Source organism: Lemur catta, chromosome 1 (genome assembly GCF_020740605.2).
Source record: "Lemur catta isolate mLemCat1 chromosome 1, mLemCat1.pri, whole genome shotgun sequence".
NCBI lineage: Eukaryota > Metazoa > Chordata > Mammalia > Primates > Lemuridae > Lemur > Lemur catta.
The window spans coordinates 233,282,800-233,309,964 of record NC_059128.1 but is presented as its reverse complement, the minus strand read 5'-3'; positions in this window follow the sequence as shown (position 1 = coordinate 233,309,964).

The window sequence follows — 27,165 nt, the reverse complement described above, 5'->3', positions numbered from 1 at the left end:
GGCTGTATCCTCATCCTCGATGCCAAATTCAGCAGCAAGGATTATTGTCTTGGTTTCTGAAGTGTAGTTCAAACTCAAGTCTGCCTCTAAATCCTATACTGTTTTTCTTACCACATGCTCTGGACCCCTCACAATCTAGTGAATTTGAAAACAAAGCAATACAAAATGAATAATGGTACCTAAACAGCATTTCTAAAGTGCATTCCATGGAAAACAACTTCTTCACTTTTATAGATGCTATGCTTCAAAATGTTCTGCTTATTAAATAAGTGCAGGAAACATGAGATTAAACAAATGTGAAGAGATTTACTTGGGTAGGATTTCTTATACCTTCTGGTATGCTCATATTGCATATGAATTCTCCAAGACGAGAAAATAATGAATATTTCCTGAAATGTTGTGACTAAATCTTTTTCTTTAAACCACACTTACCTAGTATTCCAAAGCATAATCTTTGGGACTCTCTAAAATGAGACTATTGTATAATTTTGAAATATAAGAATAAATTACAGAATTTTTAAGGAACACATACTGTCTGTTACCTTGTTACTCAAGCTGTGATCTGGGGACTACAACTTAACAAGTCCCAAGGTGATTCCTATGCCTGTTAAGCTTGAGGCACTATTCTGTAATACCCAAGCTATTATTTGCCAGTAAGATTTTAATCTCTGGGAAATTAAAATGTTTCCTTAGGGTAGATCAGCCATGTAAAACCCATCACTCTGGGGAAAGAAAGAGTGATGTTTCTACCTTACCTCCTGTTCTCTCATCTTCAGTAGAACTCCCAAGAATCTCTCTCTCATTTGGAGCTAGAGAAAAGTGAAAAATTGATTCAATTTGGGATTTATTTATTTTGGAGATAAGAAGGGGAATAAAAGAACCACCGTAGCATCAACAGAGAAATGAGTTAAGGGATAAATCCATCAAACAAGTGAGATAATTTCCAGAAAGTGGCCTGGAAAATTGAGGCTATGTATTTTAGTAGACTACATAACCAATAATTATTTTTATTCTTTTTTAAAGTGCAAGTGATGGTGGATGAATGTAATATTAATAACTTTTTGATATCCAGCATTCTACAATAGTGGAAAGTTGACCAATGATCAAAAAGGCAAAATGATATCAGGAGGGCTGACCCAAGTACAGGAATTCAGAAATCATCATTCATGCATTTTTTGTTAATTTATATATAAAGTATAGAACATCAATCAGTGCAGTTTAACAGCTGCCCATATCAACACTGGGAGAATGGACAGTTGGTCAGTCATCTTGTTCAATGGTAGGACAAAACTTCCCTATATGTACTTTAAAATGATATCTAGTGGACTATATATAGATCTGTGCTTGTAACATGATTTGACTGCAAAATATATCCAAATGAATGAAATATTTTAATCAAATTAGTATAAAAGTTATCTTTTAAAACAGCTCTTTTAAAAAATGCAAAACAATTCTAGGTAGATATTTCCCAAGTTGGACAGTTTTGCAGTGCAATATTTTGTATGCCTTAATTTTCCTCTCTCTGCTGCGTTAACACTGTGCAAATGATTTATGGTGACAAATGCTAAAATGTATAATTTCTGAATATGATATATATTTGCTGTTGGTATTAAAATAAAACTTAATAAAGAAGAGCAAGAACACCTTCAGTAATATTTGTCTCACCCCAAAATCAAAGCTAAGACACTGCTAGACTGACTTTTTGAAATATCTTCAGTCATTTGATTGTGTAACTGAGCCCTTCTGCTAGCTAAGTCTTTTCCACAGATTGTAAATAACAGTTTTCAAGTTATCATAGGGATCCAGAGGCTACACGGATTTCTGTTTCGCATGAGGTATAACTGGAGTTCTTTACCAAGGGTGAGATATCTTTATCAGCCTCTCCTCACTACTCTGAGCACTAAGTACTGTGAATCATTGTATTTTGCTCTCCTCTGAACAGGGAACTGATATTGTCACTCAACAGCCAGAGAAGCAAGAAAAAATGAAGAAGAATAACCTTCAAAGGAAGGGTCACACTTGTCATCTGATACTTTCTTTATCTGGAGGTTTGTCTTTAGAGAAGATAGTGAGTAATTCTATTTCTTACTGGTCGATTTTGAATAAGCCGTTGAATTCTTCTTTATCTAAGTGTATTTGTCAGAATTGACCCAGAGGGAGAGAAGGGGCTTTTGAAATGTGAAGTCTAAATTGTGTCGTTCTTAAGATGGTGATTATGTATTTATGTATAAGTGCATGTATTTGTGTTTAAGGGGAATGCTGGGTCAGCAACAAAGGGTGGAAATAAATATAATCTAATAGCAACTGAAAGAATACTTAATGTCACTTTTCTTATTATTCCTCACCCTCTTTATTTCCCACAGGATAAATGAAAATTATGGCATTCACACCAGCCTTGATGAGAACTAAGGTCAAGGCAAACATGTATTTTCTGAGAACTTTGAAATAAAATACACAACCTAACAGCTTTCTCTTGAGACAAATTCCTTCTTGGAAGTTGAAAATCCAATCATTGATGCATTTTGACTTTTTAAAATTGTGGGCTAAGAAAATCAAGGTTTTCTACCAACCTTTTCAACCACGTTGGACTGCTTCCCAGTGCATCCCCCCTGTGGGAAGAGCAGGGGAGGCCAATTGTACTGTACCTATGTGCTGTCCAGATGCTGGAACACTCACTCTGACCTGGACACGTTTATTCTTGCATTCACTGGAATGGCATTTTCTGGGTCGTCAAACGTGCCCCTTCAAATTTGCTGAAGTGACGGTTCTTTGCTGGGGCTTCTCCAGTGCTACTTTGCTTCCCCAGCCACCTTGTTGGGAAACAGCTGGGAAATGTTGGCTTTATCCAAATGTGTCAAATTGAATATTGAATCAGCAAGGTCTGTAAATGTTTATTATTGAATTCCAGCAGGTCTCACAGGAATTGATTCTGTATCCAGGGTACAGATAACTCACCCTCTTTTCTTACAATGAGCAGATAGGATTTTCTGTCATGGCTAATATGAACCAAGGCTACTGTACACACCAGATAAAATGCCCCGTTATAAAGGTAGAATATTTTTTCCCCTGAAGAAGTAGCCTATATATTCTGGGATACTGTGTCTTTCTCCTTCTCATGGGGCAGGGGAAAGTCCAGCAGAATTATGAAACACCTGCATAGTAAAAATAATGTGCATTTCCGGTACATGAATATTTTGACATTTTCTTTGCTTGCTTGCTTTACTGTGAAAATATCGTCAATGTGGCGACACTTAATTGTTCTTATCAAAACCATGAAAGGAGTCACTAAAAAGTTATTTGACAAAACAAATTATAGGTAATGTGCCTAAAATCAGGCACTTAATTGCACTGTTGTCTTCTTTGATAATTTTCTTCAGAAGCAAATATAGTTATTATTAAAAAGTCTCTTAAGAGAGCCCAGTGCTTGCCATGTTCGTAAGGTAATTTTTCTATCAGTTGCTGCAATTTCCACAAATAGTGATGGAAAAAGTGGAGAAGATGAATCAATGGATAAAGATGCCCTCTCTCTCATAAGAGATGCTTCTATATGATCTCTTTCAAGAGTCACTAAAACAGAAGGCTACCATCTTGCTTTGCACAAAAGCAGATTTTTGTTTTTCATCTGCTTTATCAGAGAAGCAGAGGACTTTGTGAGTGACTTTCAGTATGTGTTTTGATGAATGATAAAGTCTCTTCTCTCTCTTTCTCTGTCTTAGTGGCAAACATCTTGACACCATTCTGCAAATTATGGAAAATGAGCAGAAAGGAAAAAAGAGACACTGTGTGACACTGTCAAAACTCCCTGGGCATTTCAAAATGTTAGCTGTGCATGAAGGAGTGTGTGTTTATCTAATTTCACACTTGAATAGTGAATCATTAATCCTGAATGAAAATGGATATTTTGCTTCTCAGGATTCCCCCTCACTTTTAAAGTAACCAATCAGATAGCTTAATTTTTCATCACATAAACACAGAAAGAATATTTGGAAATTATTTCTTGTACATCTCATTTATTCAGAAGCACTATAATTAGGCCAGATGAAATGTGAATCTATTTACCTATCTGCCTAATAGAACTATTTTTCATTCCCCTATTTGACCTTGCTTCTACTGATTTTTATTCTCTACCACATTTGTTGTTATTTTTTCTTATAGAATTTTTAGAAATTCTAACGTTTCAAGAAAACACTACATTTTTTTCAGTTTTTAGTTTTTTTAGTATTTTAAGTATCAAAGTAAGCAAGGGTGGCCTTGTTTTCCTTACATGGTGAGAACATGCACAACCAGATGATGGCACAGTGTACGCTCATAGCTACCCTTTTGTGAGTGCTTATTTTGTTTCTTACATTATTACATTTAGCCTTATGACAAATTCTTGAATAATATAATTACTATTTTTCAAATGTTTAAAATGATGTTTGCATAACTTGCCCAAGATCAAAGAACTATTAATATTCTCCAAATCAGGACTTGTTGATTTCTATTCTTTTCTGACTATGTACATTTTAAATCTTGACTTTGTCCCTAATCTTGCTCACATATTAATTATTTTCTGTTTTTTTCTTTTTCTATTGCTTGCTTTAGATTTCCAATGCCCCTTCATAATTCTTAATCTTAAAGTCCAGTGGTTCTGAATAATTTCGATAGTCTCCTAATGGCTTTCTTTATTTCTTGTCCTTCTCAATTATATTAAATCCTGCACATTGCCACTAAATCAATTTTTCCAAAATACTTTTTTAGGTATATTACTCTTACAAATCTTTTAGTAGCTTCTTATTGTCTAGCAATGAAAGGCCTGGCATCTACTATCCTCTGTCCTCTGTGACCGATCCGCCTGTCTAAGCTCTTACCTATTCCTCATATATAACATCCCCATGTTTCAGTCCAATGGGATCCTTCTTATCCCTGGCCTTTTTCTCACATCCTCCACCCACCTCCCACCCTGCTGCCTCTTGCCTTCCACTCTGTTGTAGTCAGACTTTCCCTTCCTTGTTACTTTTTTCTACCTCCCCTATTTTAAAATGTTTTTCAACCTTGAGACATACAAGAAGGATATTCTCATTCATGCTCTTACTGTTCACTCCTTTTGGAACTCATCTCTCCCCTCAAACAGCTATAGAATTTTGCTTTGTGATACCACTCATGTGGCCTAAGTCCTCCCTTTCTTTTTCTTATCCTTTGTACTACTATACTTATTACTGCTATACTTCTGAGCCCTCTTCTATCATATATTAAAGTCTTTGAAATCAGAGATTTAAACTTATATCTTGAACACAGAAGTGTTCAATTAATCTTTGCTTAACATTAGAATAAAGGCTGGTAAAAGGTTTTAGGAAGTGAGTACAGAATCCCTGATCCATTCTTTTGAACTGACCAGCTGTCTACACTCACTTTCTAAAATAATACCTGCTATGTGTTTTAAAAGGGAAAAAAATCTATCACCCTTTGCAATGAGATTCCAGACTATGTTGGCAGTCAAATTCACTTATTGTGATCTGTATTTGACTTCTATTTGCTGAAACCTGTTTCCCCCATCTTTGCAAACAATATTTATTCTTACTTTGAATTCTCAATCTAGACTCTTTATAATCACTTATTAGAAATGAGAGAAATCTCACATACTAAAGCCTCATGTCTTACATAAACACATCTAGATCAAATGCTCTGTCACTTGAAATGCTGGGAAAGCCTTTGGGCATCTTGGAACTTTCAGAGTCAGGGAGTTACAAGGAGCACCTCACTTGCTGAGGGCAGTGGCACTGTTCTGCTGTACACATGCAGCTGTAGTGGTGACATTTTTAGGCTGAGGTCCCAGATAGTCAACCTTTTAAGCTTTCATGAGAAATGATTTCAAAGTTCACCTTCACATATGCATGGTTAAAAGAATCTCCACTCCCATCACCATCATAAGCCTCAGTTGATAAATTTATTAGGTATCACCTCAGATGACAAAACAAAGCCAGAGCTCATTCACCTTCAGCACCCAAGTGACCTGCTTTCAAATACAATTCCTTGCTGACAACTAATGCAAAATAGCTTTCTTCTAATAAGAGGAAAAAGGAAAAATCTCTCCTGGGCTTAACAATGGATCTTAAATACATTTTTATACTATTTGAGAGAAATCTGCTAAGTCATTCCAATAAGCTTTTATTCCAACAACCTAAGTGATACGCTGTGCTAGGTTCTAAGGTCATAAAGATAAATGTGAAATTCAGTGTACAATTCAGCAAGTAATGGCTTCAACATTGAGTTCTATGAGAACATTTTTTAAAAGGTATGATATAATAGATAGTAGCGGAAAGGAGTTAAATTAGGCAACATGAGTGAGAAAGGTTCTCCTGATGGTGACATTTGAGTCAAAATCTAGGTTTTGAGAAGCAGCTGTATGCAGATCTGGTTAAGAATCTTCTTGCAGAAAGAACTGTAAGTACGAAGGCTTTTGGTCAGAAAGCAGGTTTAGTTACCTGAAGGACAGAAAGATAGGCCATGGAACTTAACAATTGTGAGGGCATTGCACAAAATGGTAGGAGATAAATTCTGAGAGGTAAGCAGGGGCATGTTTATTGACTATACCAACATTGCTGCTGCCAAGATACGTGTGCCTGAGAGATATGAGCTATCCCACGCACTATGAAGTCCTGGTTATTAACTCTGGGAACACCAAATGTGAAGTTGAGAAAGAATAGGACATTAGAGAAGAATCATAAGAACTGGCAATGGCTGTGGAGTTGCATAGAACCTCCAGAAAAGGGGGACAAACTCACTTAAGGGAGGACAGTGATGAATGACTCAAAAGCATGCAGCAGTTGCCACAGGGATATGATTGGGCCAGAGGACTGGCTCCATGGGAATAACACCTGTGTATTTATCTACAAGAAATGTTTGATTTAATGCTCTGTTCGCATCATTTTAAAGTTGTGAATAATTTTTGATCGACGAGCCCCATGTTTCCACTTTATGCTGAGTTCCACAAATTATGTTGCCTGTCCTGCTAGGCAGATCAAAGTGATCCAAGAGAAATGTGATAAAGATGCATTCATATATGGTTGAGTTTCCCAAAATCATAGGCACCATATACAAAGAAGGAAAAGATAGACTACTCAAAAACTGGTTCTGGAAAGTTAGTTATTCTAGTTGGAATAAGCAATCAAATTTCTATTTCACATCATACACCAAAAAATCTATCTAGATGGAGTAAAATACTAGTGTAAAAGCAAAGCTTTAACATGTTAAGAAAATATAGGTGACTGTTTTTAAGACCTCTGGCTAAGTTTGGATTTATATATTAAAAATGAAACATTAATACAAATTTTTCAAATTTAGCAGCATGAAAATTAAAAATATTTCTTAAAAGTTACATTAAAGTGAAATGACAAGCTATTGACCATGAGTTTTTTGATCATATGACAAAAAAGCAGTAGTATTCAGAATATATACAGATTTCCTTCAAATAAACTATTCAACAAGCAAAAGGCTAAAGATTATAAGCACCCATTCATAGGATAGAGAACAAAAATGTTCAATTACTCTAAGAAAAGATGCTCAAGCTCATTAGTAATAAGGTACCAATATAGATAAGTAAATCACAAAATTTGTATTTACATTCAAAATTAAATTTATAAAAGGATACTACAGTACAGTATTATGATACTTATAAAGCTTTAAAATTATAACATTAAAATTGTATTACTATGTATCACTTAAATATACAAATATGTGGTAAATATAAAATATGCCTGTGATATCCTCATCAAATCCATTTTTAGTCATTAAACAAACCTTTCAAGCACTAACAATGTGAAGGGCATTAAGATTCTTCAGGGCATACACTGATGAAAACACTCACATCCTGCCCTGAAGGCACATATGATCTTGTAGGAGAAATAGAGCATGCACACAAATCATTAAAGCACACCTAAGACGGTGAAAAAGTCTAGAGATATGTAGATAAAATGCTAAATGATCCACAACTGAGTATTCTAAGTCCTGTCTTCAAAAATTCATTTTTACTAAAACTTGGAAAAAGATCTGATTCTACCATTAGCGAGAATGTACCAATACAATCAACATTCAGACAGTGTGGGTTTGGTGACAGAAGACTTTGAGAGAAGTAGATGAAAGGTGCAAGGTGGACTGGGAAAGAACAAGCTTTGGTTAACTGTTTGCAATGCCTCAGGCTTTAATTACATCATTTATGAAAATAGTAAATATTATAACGATATATTAACATATCAATAATATATTAATATAATTCTGACAATAATTATAATATTTACAACATTTATATAAAGTGAATATTATTTTATTCAATTTCCTGAGAGGGAAATGGAATCTCATTATAGATAAATTACCCAAGGTCATGGCCTTAGTGAGTAGCAGATCTAAGATCCAAATCCCAAGAACAGCTGACTCTAAGGTCTACGACCATTCTTGTGGTAACGCTGTCCTTTAAGGAATTGTATTGTTTCTCATTTGGACATTTTAAGGTATATTTTAAAAAATAAACTCTTTCAGGTAACTTCTATCAGTGATTCATAAAACAATGAAATAAGCCAGACACACAAAGACAAATACTGTGAAATATGATTTCACTTATTTGTGGAATCTAAGTTGAGCTCATAGAAGCAGAATAGAATGGTGGTTGCCAAGTGCTGGGGTTGGGAGAAATGGGGAGATGTTAGTCAAAGCACGTGAATTTTCAATGATAAGATGAATAAGTTCTGGAGATCTAATGTATAGTATGGTGACTATAGTTAATAATACAGCATTGTTCCCGTGAAATTTGATAAGAGAGATTTTTACATGTCCTCACCATACACACACATGCAGACACACACAAACACACAAATGGTAACAATGGGTAGTGATGGACGTGTGAATTTGACTTTGACAATCAGTATACAATGTAGACAAATAGCTCATCATCACCTTGTATAGCTTAAATATATATAATTTTTATTTGTCAATTACATATTTTAAAATTTAAAAACTTTCAAAGTAAATAGAAATAAAAATTAACTGTTTTAAGTAGCTTCATCAGTGATTCTCAATGCATAATTTCCAGATACTTAGTGTCTCAAGTGAAGCTTTCATGTATATCCTTCAGGTTGAATCCTATATATCACACTTATCAGAAGATAATATTTACAATATGTAATATATAATATTTAGTAACTAGCATCCACACTAATGGGGAATTATTGTACCATGGAAAACAATGCTTGTTTACCCTCAGATTTTCTTCAATAATTTCATGCTCTTTGAGTTTTTTGTTGTAATTTGTAAAAATAGAAAAAATACTTAGAAGATTTTATGTCATTTGTTATGTATGTATTTGTTTAGCAAATATTTAGTGAATCTAACCTATGTGCTAGATCCAATTTCAGGTGCTGTGATAACAGCAATGAGCTAATAGAGTTTAAGTTTCACAGGGCTTTCACTCCAGTGGAAAAGACAGTGGGAAAAAATATAAAAATCCTGGTAGAGATGCTTGCTATGAAGAAAACAAGCAAATGAGAGGATAGCCAGGGACTGGGAGAGGAGACCATGTTAAGGAAAGGGCAGAGATCTGATCATGAGGAAAGTAAGTTTGCAGGTCCAGATGATATGACTAATTGAAAGACATTTCTCTGCGACTTGGCATTTCTGTGAGCAGCCAAGCTGCTTACTTTTCTCCATTCTTACCCAGGTTAATTAGTTGGGAGAGATTCTTGACAGAAATATGGCTTTGAATGTTTGCATTCATTTAGTACTCTTATTTTCAAGAGGAAAATGAGATTACACTCTGTAGCTGAAGGGTTGAATAAAGCAAGTTTTTATCTTTTGCAGAGGAGTAGTTTTATCTTGCTGTAGGTTCAGTAGAGATTTGGAGAGCATTTTCATGGATAATACAGAATGCAGGTTTAGATCTGCCCTTAGAAACCTGGTTTCTCAGCTGGAAAATCTCAGTCCCCTTTTCTCTGAGACACAATGTATTATTTCATGAAGGTCACTGTAATTCTGATCTACGTCCTGGAGAAAATTCTTGACATCAGCTTGAAGATGTTCTTATAAGAGACTCACTATAGAAACATTCATTTCTTTTCAATGTGTTTAATTCCCTCCTCTGACACTGGCTAGTTAAGTGACCTTGGGCAAATTGCTTTCTCTCACAAAACTTCTGATTCTCCCTGACAAATTCCCTTTTTTCATCACTCAAACAGGTCTGGAAATCTCATCTCCCACAGAAAGCAATTCCAATAAATTAGAGAAGAAATGATTAATTCCAATATGCCACTTCCGTCGTGTTTTTCTCCTATTCCTACATATCTACTAAATGCCCTTATCCCCACAGTTTACAGCTAACAAAAAAGATACTCTGTTTTAATCTCATTGTTTATTTAAACTATTTGTTTATGTTGTCATTCCATGTGCATAGAGGAAGAAAAACTAATATCTTTTCCTTGGTCATTGCAAGGTTCATGCTGACACCCTTAAACCAAGGACAGATTAACAAGAGAGAAGCATAACAAATTTATATAACCAGAATTTTACATGACATGGGAGACTTCAGAAATGAAAACCCAAGGACCCAGGGAAAGCTGCATCTTTTTATGGATAGTCTTGTAGAAGCGTGATTAGAGAAAAAAACGGTATGCATGATCCAATGGTAATAAACTGGGTACGACCCAGCAAGGCCTCTTTGTACAGATTCTTCTTGATATCTAGGTATAAGGCAGCAGCCCTCAGGAATAAGGGTCTTATAACTTACTTTCAGAGGAGATAGGTAAGATAATTTTTTAATGACTATGCTTCAGGGAAGAAAGACAAGAGGTCAGAGAGTAACCTCCAAAGGGCCATATTTGGACGTGGCACGTTCTGAGCTATGACAGTACTTAACTATGTGGTAGATTATATTCAAAAGTGATTGAGTTATATTTGCATGTTTCAGCCTCACTGAAGACTGCTTTTACACTGTACCCTCTAATTCTGTTCAACATAAAAGAATATTTGTTCAAAGGTACAACTTCTTCCAGACCTATTTGAAATATCAGATGGCACCTTGGGTGCCAGAGATGTGGCCTGACATAGAGATTTCTCTGAATGTGGAGGCTCAATGTGGCTTTTATAACTGTTTTCCTGGGTCTTAAGCTCAGTATCTAGCCCTTTGTAAATGCTCACTATTTGCTGATAGAATGATTGGTAGCAGAATGAATCTTAGCTCTGCTTAAGTGAATCAGGACATTGGTCCTAGGGTCTAAGGTTTCCCCAAAGCTCAGTCATGGCTTTGGCCAACTCGTCTCTGGAGAGCAGGGGGAGTGATGGGACAAGGAATTGTGAGAATCTGGCTCACCTCCACATCCATCTCTGATTCTAATTAACTGTGTGGTCATGGCAAGGTATCTATCCTCTTTGACCCTTAGATATCTTCTCTTTCTGTATATGTACATAAATTGAGCAGAATGAGATTGTCTCCAGAGTAACTTCTAGATACAATATTGTAGGAGTCCATTATTATATTGATAATCTAGCCAGCTGCCTGCTCCTCCACCCTACCACCCCAGATAAACCAAAACTTTTCATAGGGACTTAATTCAAAGTGGGCAATGCTGTGATCAGAGTTAATGTCTGAGTGATTATGATCATTTTCAGCAAAACGATAGAATAAAGGTTATGCTGGCAAGTGTACCAAGGAAGGAGTTGTTTTCTGAGTACTGGAATGCCCAGTGCAGCAGGAGACTAACATAGGGACTTCAACCAACGTATGCTTGAGATGATAGAAGTTTGATGCCTAGCAGGTAACTGGATCCTTTATTTGGCAAATAATGTCAAACAGAACTACACATAGAAAGGTGCTGAAAAATACTATTTCTTCTAGTGCTGCTGCTGCAGCTATGAACATAATCTGCCTCACATTCAAGAGCATTGTAAGAATTAATGAGTGCAAAGTGCTTTTGTGAAGGGAGTGAAACTTCCTGAGCCCCGTCTATGCCAGTGAAATGGGCTGACACTAAATAACCCAAAGGCCCCCTAAGCCGGTGCCATGAGTATTAACATATGTATTAAAATGCATTCACATTACGAGTGATTAAACTAACTATCACCTAAACATAACAATGGCTAAATCATCCTTACCAGGCAGAGCAGAAAATTACACACTGCTTTTGAGTTAGGGCTGTGAATAAGATCATAGCACCTCAGTGTCAGCTAAGCAGAGGCAGCACTAAATGAAAACTGCTCAGTTCAACAAGATGCCCTGGCTCATTTCCAAAGAATGCTTCCCCTGCAATTAAACATTAAGAGGGCATCAGTACACCCCACACTAACTCAGTGCTGTGGCATTTATTTATCCATTTTGAAGACACATGTAGAAACAGAGAGCATGATTATCATACACGGGCATATGGACAACATCCCAGCTGAATAATAAACTCTCTTCTGTCTTTTCCATTACATTGCAAATCTCCAGCTTTGAAAGTCTCCCTGCTGCTAAGAAAAGAGAGTGTAGAGAGATGAGAATAGACTGGTGCTGCCTTGAGCATCATTCATGGGGATTACTGCATGACTTTTTAGGATAGCACCACAAATTGTTATACTGGGCATTCATTAGAGGAAAGAAAACATCTGAGAACCAAGACACATTGTAATTCCAAGAGCTCCTTCTTGTTCAATGGCCTGTACTAATTATTGCCGGGGAAAATTAATCTTTTTATTTTTTGCTTGAATACTAAAGAACTCCTGAGCCACTCAAACAGTGTCAAAAACTCACTATGTGGTCTTTTGTCTTCTTTGGTCACTGTGTTGCTACCATGGACTTCTGTGATTTTGAAGTTACCCTTACCTTCTCATACTCGAGTTTTCTCTGTCTCTCTTCTATAAAACAGGAGCTTTGAGCAAGCAAGTTGCTATGGACATTGCTGCAGCTTTAGTGAAAAGTGTTATGCATAACACTGCATTTTACTGAAGGCTTTTAAACAAAAAAACAACTGGTTGGTTTAACAATAACCCTTTCTGAGAGTTTTCTGCATGATTTGGAATATAAGCATACTGCTTAAAACTGGGAACTCTCTTAATTCCTTTAGAAAATAAAACAACAACAAAAAATTATTTTTTTGCTGCTTGCAGAAAAATAGTTCCTTGATAAGAAACAAGTATAAATTGTAAGATTATTTCTCAAAGTCTGAGGCTTTTTTTGGGATTCAAGGGCCACAGTTCCAAGCTACATTCTCATTCAGAGGTTTCTCCTTTTCATATATTGCAATGGGAAATTGGCCTATAGGACATGGTTGCCTTTATTTTTTCTCACACTGGTGAAGAATAAATTCTTTAAAGATAGAAAAGTTAAGCAGTTGAGTCACTAACAGAGATGGTGAATTCTCAGAATTACCTTTTACATTACCAGGAATTATAAATACTGCTGTTTTACAATATGACTTTTATAATACTTCTGCTACTGTTCCTGATTTATTTTGTTTTGTTTTTGTTTTTCAGCAAGAGTGATAATTTCCTGGGAATTCTGGCTAATAAAGAAATGATCTTTGGGGAAAATGACATATCAAATTCTTCTATTTCATCAAATAATTTATAAATAAAATGTTCTTGTGTTGATAATAAATCAGAATTTCTTAACAAATATTCACTTTACTCACAAATGTTCTACTTTCTCCTTTCCTGAGTCCATTAACCAGGGCTGGGTTCATGGACATGCTGCCAGTACAGTCACACAGGGCCCCGAACTAAGTAGGGCTCATGCTTGGGGTTTAATGCTTTGAAGTCTCTGTCTTGAAATTTTTCATAATACTTTCTTTGATGTATGCATTGTAAGTGAAGCTCAGTGCGGGAAAGAAGCACGTGTCAGGGCCTTGGGGTCCCAACAAGTAGGTGGCCCACCTCATATCACCTATATGTCTTTCTAGAACAGGTTCTCTACTGACCAGTCCCTGTTCCCTGGTGCCCCAGTCTGGCCTAGCCTGCCCTTCCTGATGGCCACTGAGTGACTACAGTGGCCCCGTGCTCCCAGGGAATCTGGGTGCAGGCACAGGGAGTGTTGGGGTTACACACCTGTCTGATGTCTTCAGAAAGGCAGCAGCCATCTCTATCCTGGGCTGGCAGCACCTGGACATATTTCTTGGGCGAGTCACCTCAGAGAGGAGGAAGGGGAAAGCTGCAGGAAGAGGAGATTAACTTCACTACCCTCAACAAGGTCTGTGAATTTTCTTATTGAACTAAATGAGACAGTAGTTAACCCTGTCTCAACTCCCATCATTCTAAAAACCAGGTCCCTCCTTACTTCCATAAGAGTAAATCTAAAGGTCTCATTCATCAGTTAAAGAAAAGTTTGCTGAAAGGAATAAAAAAATCCTCTAAAGGAATTTCAGCTATGAGCCTCAGTTTCAAAGCTTCCTCCACATGTTGAGGGAGAGAAGGCACACAGGCAGTTGCCGATTCTTTCAGTTAGATTCTTTTGGTTGCAAGAAACAGAGAACCACCGACACTACCTCAAGGAAAAGTGAATTTGTCATCAGGCATGGATACCGAATGCCATCAGCAGCAGGGCACCTCAGGTGACTGTTTCTCATCCCATCTCTGTGAAGAGCTCGCAGTCTCTTCAGGGCATCTCTGCTTCTTGCTGCACATCAGCTTCTTGCAACTTTGATTTGTACATGGCTCACCGTGGTCTGTCAATTTCTGCATTGTGACCTTATAAAGTCAGTTCCCCCTGCTAACTATGTCATTATCTGAGTAGTAGTTCTCTCAGGCTCTTCTTTCATGCTAGGACACATCATTGCTGGCAGGTTCTGACTACAAATTGGCTACTCTTCGCTCAGATTCTTAATTCAGCTGCCTCAGCTATGGCTAGGGTCTTGGGTAGCAAAATGGGTTGCCTTCTTCGTTAATGCCTGTGCACAGGGCAAGCCTTGTTATGGGCATCTACTGCACTAGCTCATTCTCTCTCTTCTCCTGGACTGATCCTGTCCTTTGTATTCTCTATCTCAGTTAAAGGCACCATCATTTCAGTTGCTCAATGAGATACAAAATCAAGTTCATAGATTTTTCTTTCCCTCTGCATCACTTCTCTTGTATCTATGTATTAGATCTGGCTTTTCAGGTTTTGTGATTGGCTGCAGAATCAAATCTAATCACTTGAATAAAAGACCTTCCTGATATGGTCCTCAGAGTTCTCTGGTCTCATTCTCTGTCACCCTTCCTCTAACCCACCCCAACATTGCTATTAAACTACTTGCGGTTCTGCGAATGAGCTGTCTTCTTTCTCATCTTCATAATTTCTCACATGCTACTTCTCTTCCATAACACAAGCACGCTGTATTTGCCTTCCTCATAGCACATATCACAGGCATTGCTATTGTTTATTTATGTGATTTCCCAGTAGATTGTGTGCTTCCTGAGGACACACATTGTGTTTCAGTTTCCTGTATCTTCTACATCAAGCAGAGAGCATAATGGATGCTATATATTAAATAAAATAAATGAATATTACCGTATATCCCATATTTTAAAAATTTCAATGACCTCACATTGTTCTCAGTATAAAGTACACACTCTTAAACACCTCTTCCACATAATCTTTTCATTACTCTTCTATTTTATAGTCCAACACTAAAAAAATACTCTGCTTAGTCATTATCACATGCTAATTTATGTCTCTTTGCTTTTGAAAATAATGTTTCTTATGTCCAGAATAATTTTTCCCAAATTTTCTGCATAAGAGACTCCTACTCAATCTTAAATATTTACCTCAAGCATCAGCTCTCTTGGGAAATCACTGTGCTCTCTGCCCTTTCTCTTTCTTCTTATAATGTTAGACTCTCTCTTCTGTAGCATCTCCTAGAACTCTTTTCTCAATTTTGATACATTTCACATAAATTATACCTGTTGTTTTTATTGTCTTTTTCTTTAGAGAAAGGAGATGGGTCCTTTTTACATTCTCAATATAAAATAAGACACATAGTGAGTACTCAATAAATATTGAAAGAGGTAAAGTATAATCTAAGCACTAGATCTTTAATAACTGAACTAGCATGAGTGCAGTAAGCAGAAACAAAATCCAAACTGACCTTCCTTAAGTAAATATTTGACTGAATTTTTTTCACATTGCATCTCTGACTCTTTCCCCTCCCTCTTCCCTTCCCTCTTTTAAGGGGCTATGTGGTATGTTGGACCCACCTGGGTGAAGGAAGCAACTCTTCCATTTTAAAGTCACCTGATCTGCAACCTTAATTCCCTCTTGGCATGTAACAGGTCCCAGGAATTAGAATGTGGACATCTTTGGGGCACCATTTACCTGCCTACCACAATAGTTACATAATTATGTCAGAACACTTAATTTCTTGTACCTGTAATGTAACAAGATAAAGGACAAGCAAATCAAATCATTAAGTTTGGAACCTGGATTTGACCTAACTATGACTATTCTCCTAGGCATCTTAATTTCTGCCTTCCTAAAAGTGAGCCTTTTAAAATTGGATAATACTCAAATCAGATTATAGATGTAAATTAAAGTGCATTTAATCAATGGCGTACAATTCAATTGTCCTCCAATTCTCTTTAGCATGCAGTCAGCTGACACTTGCAAATTTTTAAACAGTGTAATAAAGACAATTGCATAAACTTTAGAGAAGAAAATACACTAAATTTGAAATTAAGATTCAGTGTATTCCAATTTCAAATTGTGAAATATTTTATAAAGTGAGTACATATAAGCAAAGAAATGACCATTATTAATGACGGATTTTGAAATATAAAATTGTTTCTATTACTGGATGTACACAATATGGCTGTTATAAATAATTTATATTAATATTCCAATTATATTTTGTACAGAGAGAATGTACAAGTACTTCAATGTTACTTTGATGATCTGGAAAAATGCTTACATTTAAGTTACTTTAAACAATAATACAGTTTTTTCCAAATAGTATACAAACATATACCCTCAATTTAAATCATGTATTTACTAAGTCCTTATTATATATAATGTTTGGAAGGACACAAAATTTTATAAAATATAGACCCTCTAGAATTTTCAGATCTGGTAGAGGAGAGAATGAAAAGGAAATTATGTAAAATATTACCTTGTTATTACTTTATGTTTTATATTAATGAAATTAATATAAAATAGAATGGTTTTTCCATTTGTAATTTTTAAAATCAAAACTACAATAGTGAACAAATACAATTCAGTTAATTGTACCAGGGTCTTTTTTCCTACCAGGTAGGAAAAAATAATTTTTTTCAATTATTATATTTAAATGAACATAGCTGTTTTGCTCTTTTAGCTTCTAAACACACACTCACTCTCACAGTGATTAAAATTCAGGGTAAAAAAAATTAAAGAACCAAAAGAATCAGTATCTCCTTATAAATACACACACACAACTTATAATTTTCATGAATCATGTCTTAAAATAAAAGAACCAAGAGAATAAACCTGTTATACAAATATTTCACATTTTGTCTGGGCATACAAAATTAAATGAAAGCTTGCTAAATGAATAAGCAAACAGTTCTCAGTGAATTACAGCCATGCCTTATCTTGCTGCATTTCACTTTATCATGCATCACAGACATTGTGTTTTTTACAAATTGGAGGTTTGTTGCAACCCTTCAACAAGCAAGTCTATTGATACCATTTTTCCAACAGCATGGATTCACTTTGTGTCTTTGTGTCACGTTTTGGCAATTCTCGCAATATTTTAAACATTTTCATTATTATCATATCTGTTATGGTGATCTTTGATGTTAATATTATCGTTGTTTTGGTGGCACCACAAACTTCACCTGTATAAGATGGCAAACTTAATTGACCATTACCAGTCTCTCTTCCTCTCCTTGGGCCTCCTTATTCCCCAAGACACAAGAATATTGAAATTAGGCCAAATAATAACCCTAGAATGATCTGTAAGTGTTCAAGTGAAAAAAAGAGTCACACGTCTCTCATCTTAAATTGAAAGCTAGAAATGAGTAAGCTTCAGTGAAGATGGCATGTTGAAAGCCTAGATCGACTGAAAGCTAGGCATCTTGTGCTAGTTAGCTAAGTTGTGAATGCAAAGGAAAAGCTATTGAAGGAAACTAAAAGTGCTGCTGCAGTGAACAAACAAATGACAAGATAGTGAAACAACCTTGTGGCTGACATGCAGAAAGTTTTAATGGTTTGGATAGAAGATCAAACCAGCCATGACATTCCCTTAACCACAGCCTAATCCAGAGCAAGGCTCTAACACTCTGCAGTTCATGAAAGCTGAGAGAGGTGAAGAAGCTGCAGAAGAAAAATTTGAAGTTATCAGAGGTTGATTCATGAGGTTTAAGGAAAGAAACTAACCCCGCAACATGAGTGTAAGGTGAACCAGCAAGTGCTAATGTAGAAATGTAGGTGCAGCAAGTTATCCAGAAGATCTAGATAGATAGTTGATGAATGTGGCTACACTAAATGACAGATTTTCTTTGCTTTTGTTTTTTTGCACATATTTTCTCCCATTACAGGTTGTCTCTTCATGCTTGCTGTTGATTATTTCCTGTGCTGTGTCCATTTAGTACAGTCCCATTTATCTACTTTTCACTTTTGTTGCCTGTGCTTTTGAGATCTTAGCCGTAAAATCTTTGCCTAGACAAATGTCCTAAAGCATTCGGCTTATGTTTTCCTCTAGTAGTTTGATAGTTTCAGGTCTTATATTTAAGTCTTTAATCCATTTTGAGTTGATTTTTGTGTATGGTGAGAGATAGAAATCTAGTTTCATTCTTCTGCAAATGGATATCCAGTTTTCTCCACATCATTTATTGAAGAGACTGTCTTTTTTTTTTTTTTTTTATTTCAGCTTACTATGGGGTTACAAAAGTTCAGGTTATATATATTGCCCATGTCCCACCCATCTCCCCAAGTCAGAACTTCAAGTGTGTCCATTCCCCAGACGGTGTGCATCGCACTCATCATGTAGGCATACACCCATCCCCTCTCCCCACCCCCCACCTCAGTTTGATACCCAATTGGTGTTATTCTCAAATGTGCACTTAGGTGATGATCAGAGAAACCAGTTTGCTGATGAGTACATGTGTTGCTTGTGTTTCCATTCTTGGGATACTTCACTGAATAGAATGGGTTCCAACTCTATCCAAGAGAACAAAAGGGATTCTATATCACCGTTATTTCTTATAGCTGAGTAATACTCTATGGTATACATATACCACAATTTACTAATCCACTCATGAATTGATGGGCATTTGGGTTGTTTCCACATCTTTGCAATTGTGAATTGTGCTTTCTTCATTTTTTTCCTATTTTTCCTCCTTTTTTTTTTTTTTTTTCCCGTCTTACTGGGTTATTTCAAAAGATCTGGCTTCAAGTTCAGAAATTCTTTTTTCCACTTGATACAATCTGCTGTTGAAACTCTCAGTTGTATTTCCTTAAATTTTATTCATTGTATTATTCAGTTTCAGAATTCCTATTTGGTTCTTTTGTATGACATTTATCTCCTTATTAAAGTTATCCAGATCACATTTCTTTGCCTGATTTCTTTGTACTGTTTACCTGTATTACCTTATATCTCACTGAATATCTTTAATATCATTATTTTGATTTCTTTTTCAGGAATTTTTATACATTTTCTTTTCTTAGGATCTGTAAATGGAGAATTATTATGCTCTTCTGGAGATATCATGTTTCCTTTCTTTTTCAGCTTTCTTGTGTTTTTATGTTTTTTTTTTTTTTTTTTGGACACAGAGTCTCGCTCTGTTGCCCGGGCTAGAGTGAGTGCCGTGGCATCAGCCTAGCTCACAGCAACCTCAAACTCCTGGGCTTAAGCGATCCTACTGCCTCAGCCTCCCGAGCAGCTGGGACTACAGGCATGTACCACCATGCCCGGCTAATTTTTTCTGTATATATTTTAGTTGGCCAGATAATTTCTTTCTATTTTTAGTAGAGACAGGGTCTCACTCTTGCTCAGGCTGGTTTCGAACTCCTGACCTTGAGCAATCTACCCGCCTTGGCCTCCCAGAGTGCTAGGATTACAGGTGTGAGCCACCGCACCTGGCCGTGTTTTTATGTTGATATTTTCACATCTTGTGAGACAGTCACTTCTAATTTTATGGACTGGGTTTCACAGGGATGGCCTTTTTGCTATAGATGTATCTATAGTGTTGGTTGGGTAGGACACTTTGGCTTTGATTCTGGGTGGACACAGTAGTGTAGTATTCATATGATTTCTTCGACTAATAAGCATCACTAGAGTCCGTCAGTTCCTCAGTGGCTTAAATTGTGAGTGTTAGTGGAGGCTGTAGTGAGTCTTTTCTGGGGTTGGGGACAACAGGGGCCACTATTCTTTGGGATCAGTGGTAGTGGTAGCAGGCCAGATGTGCCAGGACTCAGGCCCCTGGATAAGATATGTGCATGTTGACACTGACAGGCCAATCCTCAGGCCTCCAAGTGGTGTGCTTGGATGCCAGCAGTGTCAGTGGTGGTTTGAGCATGTAGGCCCTTGGTCCCGTGAGTGGTATGTATGGTGTGTGCTGTGGCAATTGTGGCAATAAGCCAGCACTCGGGCCTCTAAGTGGTGCATGGGGGTGCCAGCAGTGGTAGCAGCAAGCTTGGAGGGCTAGGTTCTGGGCCTCTGGGAGGTACATGTGGGTGCTGGCAGTAGGTATAGTAGGCCAACACTTATGCCCCTTGACAGCAGTGGGCAGGGCAGGCCTATCCCCAATCTCCTGGACAGTGTGCACATGTGGTAGATGTGGCAAACTTCATTGTTGTATTTTATTTTTTTTTCTTGATGGAGTCTTGCTCTGTCACCAGGGTTAGAGTGCTGTGGCATCAGCTTAGCTCACAGGAACCTCAAATTCCTGGGCTCAAGTGATCTTTCTGATTCTGTTGTCTCATTTTAAAAATTGCCATAGCTACCTTAACCTCTGTAATGACTACTCTGATCAATCAGCAGCCATCAACATTGTGGTAAGTCTCTCTCCACCAGCAAAAAGATTATGACTTTCTGAAGGCTCAAATGATTATTAGCATCTATTAGCAATAAAGTATTATTTAATTACATACATTTTTTAGGAAAAATTATTATGCACTTAGTAGACTATACCACAGTGTAAACATAAGTTTTATATGCACTGGGATACCAAAAAAAAATTGCTTAATTACTTTATTTTATTGCTCTGTAACCAAACCTGCAATATCTCCAGGGTATGCCTGCCTGCAATTCAGTGTATAAAGGTCTTTAAGATTACAAAGAAAAGACAGCCTCAGATAATATTCAGTATTGAAATTTATTGCAAAGGTACATGGGAGTTTAGATATAGAAAATAATTTCGGGGTGAGTGTATGCCTACATGATGAGTGCGTTGCACACCCTCTGGGGAATGGTCATGCTTGAAGGTGCAGACCCGGGGAGGTGGGGGGGGAGGGGATGGAGGTATGACTACATGGTGAGTGCCAGGCGCACTGTCTGGAGAATGAGAACGGACCCGCTTGGGACTCTGACTCGGGGGGATGGGTGGGACATGGAAAATGTATATAACCTAAACTTATGTACCCCCATGATGAGCTGAAATAAAAAGGAAAAAAAAAAAGGAATAACACCAATTGGGTATCGGACAGAGGAGGGGAGTGGGGGGAGGGGATGGGTGTATACCTATATGATGAGTGCGATGTGCACTATCTGGGGAATGGACACGCTTGAAGCTCAGACTCAGGGGGATGGGGGGGCATGGGCAATATATATAACCTGAACTTTTGTACCCCCATAATAAGCTGAAATGAAAAAAAAGAAGCACACTAAAGTAGTAGCTATAGAAAAAAAAAAAAAAAAAAAAAGAAAATAATTTCCTCTTTTAACTATGTGGTCACTCTGGGTTCCAGTGGTTCCAATCTTGAATGCAGTAGAACTTCCATGGAGTACCAAAACATTATCTGGGAACCATTTAAGATATATCCTAATTTTTCGTAACTAAATATTTTTTCTTTAATATTTATTATGGAAAATTATAATATACAAAACTAATACAATAAGCCACAGCTGCAAATCTTGTCAACTCATTGCCACTCCTCTTTTATTTCTACTCTAACCCCACTGGTCCTTACTTTACTGAAGTATTTTTAAGCAAATCCCAGATATCATGTCATTTAATCTATACTCATATATATATATATATATATATATACACACACATATATATCTCATTCACATTTTTACTTAGCAAACAATATGAGATTTTTTGAAAGTTTATGATTAAATAAATATTTTGTTTATTTTCCTCTAGGGTTGTCTCTTCTTGTTGATTGATAGGAATACATTATATGCTTTATATATGAGTCATTTGGTGATGTATTTGTGCATTTAAACAGTATTTTCTCCTTCTCTATAATGTCTTTTAAGTTTTTTCTGATGTATTTTGATCTATCAAAATTCTTATTTTTGTTGTTGTCCATCTTTACTGATTTCTCTCCTTTATATAATCAGTCTTTTTTTGTGTCCAGCAGAAGAATGCTTTGCCTATACCAAGGTCATAGATATGTTTTACATGTTATCTTTCAGCGAGTATATTGTTTAACTGTCCCCTTTATCTTCAATCTAACTAGAATTCATATTTGTGTAATAGGAGAATAAAGGGACAAATTTCCCTTTTTTTAAAAATATGGGGATTGCATCGTCCCAGCACTATCTGTTGAAAAGAATGCCCTTCACAGTAATGCAGTGCCATCTCTGTCTTCCATTAGGAGATTGTAAGTATTTGGGTCTGCATTACTACTACAGTATTTTAATTACTGTAGCTTTAGATCTAGTAGCGTAAGTCCTCCAAGATTTTTTCTTCTAGTTTATTTTGACTTGGTCCTTTGCTTTTGTGCACACTTTAGAATGTATTTGTCAAATATCATGAAAAATTAAAAAGCAAAAAAACCCTGCTGCTCTTTTGATTGGAATAGCACTGAAACTATTTATCAGTTTTTTAAAAAGATATCTTTATAATAGTGAGTCTTCTAATCCAAAACACAATATCTCCTTCCATTTATTTAATTTCTCTAAATAATGTTTGGTAGTATTCAAGTAGAGATTTCCTTTGAAGAAGTCTTGTTAATTAGTTTATTCTTAATATTTTTGATTATTTGATTTATTTTAGATAGTACTTTTCAAAAATTTTATTTTCTATTTGATACTAATAGCTAAAAGTCCAAATAATATTTGGGTATTGATTTTTTACTTTGAGACTTTGCTAAATTTCTTAAGTTTAATATTTATCTTTTGAATATACATGATAATGTGTCTATTTAGTATCTAATTTTTTACTTGAATTCAAATACACTCCTTTTAATTTTCCATTTTCAAGTAATTCTAGTTTAATTTTTCTCTTTTAAAGTCATATTATTTTTATTTATTTTCTTGTTGTATTTCACTGGCTAAAGGCTTTAGTACAAGCTTGAATACAAGTGGTGATACTAGCTTCCTAATCTTGTTCTCAATCTCAGTAAGAAAACTCAATGTCTCACTATTAGTGTTTGATGTGTGCTATAGTGTTTTCATAGATGTTCTTAATCAGATTAAAAATTCTTTTATTACTAGCTTTATCATGATGGTTATGAATTTTATCAATGTGTATTCTATATTTATTGACATGATAAATGATGATTTTCCTTCTTTCTGTTAATGTGGTGAGTCCTAAATCTTATCTTCTCACTATTTTGGAACATACAATAAATTACTGTAAATTATAGTAATGCTTCTATGCTGTTGAACACTGGAACTTATTCCTACTATCTAACTATATGTTTGTACCCCATTGACCACCCTTCTTCATCTATCCTTCTCCTTACCCTTCCCTGCCTCTGATAACTATCATTTTACTCTCTCCTTCCATGAGATCAATGGTTTTAGCTTTCACATATGAATGAAAGCACGCGCTATTTGGTTTTCTGTGCTTGCCTTATTTTACTTAACATAATGGCCTCCAGTTCCATCCATCTGGCTGCAAATGACAGGATTTTTTTTCTTTTTATGGCTGAATAATATTCCATTTTGTATATAAACCATTGTTTTTTCTTCATCCATTCATCCATTGATGGACACTTCATTTGATTTCATACTTTGGCTATTGTGAATAGTGCTGCAATAAAAATGAGACTGCACATATTTCTTTGATATACTTATTTCCTTTCTTTTAGATATCTAAACAACAGTAGAGTTTGCTAGATCATATGGTATACCTATTTTTAGATTTTTGAGGATCCTTGATACTGTTTTACACAGTGGCTGTACTAGAGTCCCACCAACTGTGTACTAGTATTCCCCTTTCTCTGCATCCTAGCCAGCATCTGTCATTTTTTGCCTTTTGGTAATAGACATTTTAACTGGAGTGAGATAGTAGACTTGCTTGACATAATGTTGACATAACCCTTCCATTTGTAAAATCACAATTATCTATGAAGTGCAATAAGGCAAAGAATGATGAAACCAGTTATGCCTATACTTTAAAATTATTTAATTATATACATTTTTTAGGAAAAATTATTAAATTTGCTTTGAATTTAATTTACTGTTACTTTTTTAATTCCTAAGACAGAAGTTTAGATCATTGTCTTACCTTTTTCTTTTATAATCTATACATTCGATCCTATCAATTTCATTTTATGCATATCTTTCACCATATCTCACAGATTTTCACATATTACATTTTATTATCATTTATTTCAAATTAATCTCTAATTTTCTTTGTGATTTCTTTTGTTACTTATGGTTTATTTTAGCGTATTATGCTTAATTTCCACAAATTTAGTATCACTTAATTTTTCTTTAATTGATTTTTAATTTAATTCCTGTTTGCTCAAAAATGTCCTCTGAAATGATTTTAAAGCTTTGAAAAATTCTCAGTTTTAATTTAGGACTCAACATATTGTCCATTTGTATTTCATGTGCATTTGAATAAAATGTCTATTTAGTCATTATTGGGTTTAGTATTTTTTATGTGACCATTTAATTTTGTTAATCTTTTTTAGATCTTTTATATCTTTTCTAATGTGTTTGTCTTCATAGTCCAACTAAGAAGAAAGGTTTGTTTTAAAGTCTCTCCTACGTGACATGGATTTTCTGTTTCTTCTTTTACTTCTGTCAATTTTGCTTCATGTACTTTGAAACCCTGACACTGAGTAGATATGAATTTTATATTGTGATATCCTCCTTATGGGTTGACACTTTTATTATCATGAAATATATCTCAATTTATAGTAAATTTTCTGTATTTGAAGTCTACTTTGTCTGTTATTGGTATAGCTTCACAAGCTTTATTTTGTTTAATATGTATTTTGCATAGTATATATATTTTTATGTACTTCTAATTTTAACCTTTCTTATATTCATTTTTAAAGCATGTTCTTACATTTATATTGATGATATGTTCTTGTACTTGAGGTATTTCTGTTGTTAAGCACCATATAGTTGGATTTTTATAAAACGGTTGATATACGTAGTTTATATTTATCATTTTAATATTTGTTTTCTGTTTGCCCGATCTTTTTACGTTCTTTTTTCCTTTCCATTTTGCCTGCTTTTGAATTAAACTAGTTTAATTACATGCTTTTCCCTTTAAAGAAAAAAATTGAAGAGAAAGTTAGATTGTTTTTTACTATTTGTTTTTGTAGATATCCTAAAGAATATAAAATGCTTTTTTGAGCTAGTATAATATATGTAATGAAATCTACTATATCATATATGATGTATTTAAATGAATATAAAATATAAAGTCTAATATAAAATATTACGTTTCCTACTTCAAGTAGGAAATGTTCAATTGTTAATTTTCTATAGGTAGCCTCATCCTTTTGTTGAAAAAAAATATTTACTTCTCTATAGTATCACTTTTAGTTAAGAACTTTTCTAATTGCATCTTGTACTGTCATTTAATGTGTTCTGCTGTTCCCTGTGCTTCTTTCCAATTAGAAATTGGATTTGGATAATTTATCTGATATGGATTTGCCTTTTTTTTAACCAAGTGCACTTCATAGATGGGATTGTGTATTCTATTAGGTGGTATTTAATGTATGATTGTTTTTCTTTTACTGATTGGCAATTGAAGTATGTTCAGATATGGAAATACAGAGAAAAACCTTAAAAAGTCAATGAGAAACTTACCTCAAATAATATAAAACATTAAAAAAATAGCAAGTTATAGAATCCAACATAAAAATATTAATAGCCTGCATACATGCAAACAAAATTAATTATATGATGTGATGGAAGAAAAGACTTCATTGCTACAACAGTAAATAAATAGAAAACCAAATAGATACAAAATACCTAGATGAAAATTAGCGAAATATAAATGTTGACTTAAAGAAATGGAAAGACATAGCAGGTTTTTTGATTAAGTAGTCTCAACATTATAAAGTTATCAATATCCCTATAATAAACTGTAAAATTAAAGCAATTAAAGAGTAAACACCATCACTTTTCACTATCCCCCACACCCAGAACTTAAATTGACTGCAAAATTTGCCTGGGAAAACAAACTAGCACAAATAGCCAGAAAAAGAAAAACTGAGGAAGAAAAGTAAAAGCAATGGTATGTGGGGGTGGGAATGAGTAGCATATGAAGATATTAAAAAATATGATAAAGCACCTATAATTAGCATAGTGTTATATTAGCCCATGAATAGAGAAATAAATCAATACAGCACAATAAAAAACAAACACAAATATATGTTTAGTACTGGAATATGAATGTTAATTATTTGATAAAGGTGACATCTCAAATGAGGTGGACAAAGATTGGGTTTTTAACAAGTGGTGTTACTCCACCTAGATAGCTTCATAGAAAACAACAAAACTGAAACCTAATCTTAAATCACCTGCATTTGGGTATGTCTGTGTATATGTGTGCTTAGTGATTAGATCTGTTGGCCATCAACCAACGCTCTACTTGATGGGTTATCATGTCCAAGTACCTCTGATGTGACTAATCTATCTTTGTTTGGTCTTATCGAGTTTATCTAGCTCTAATACTGATGTATATATTTACATCTAATTATCAATTTATATGTCACTGTAAAATATATACAAAAAAGTTTTTACAGACACATTTCTTAAAAGGTATCTATGTTTATGTAGCCACAAGAGCTTTAAGATCATCTCTTTCAGTCAAAGTAAAATTTAATGAAATGATATGATTATTAATAAATGTTACATA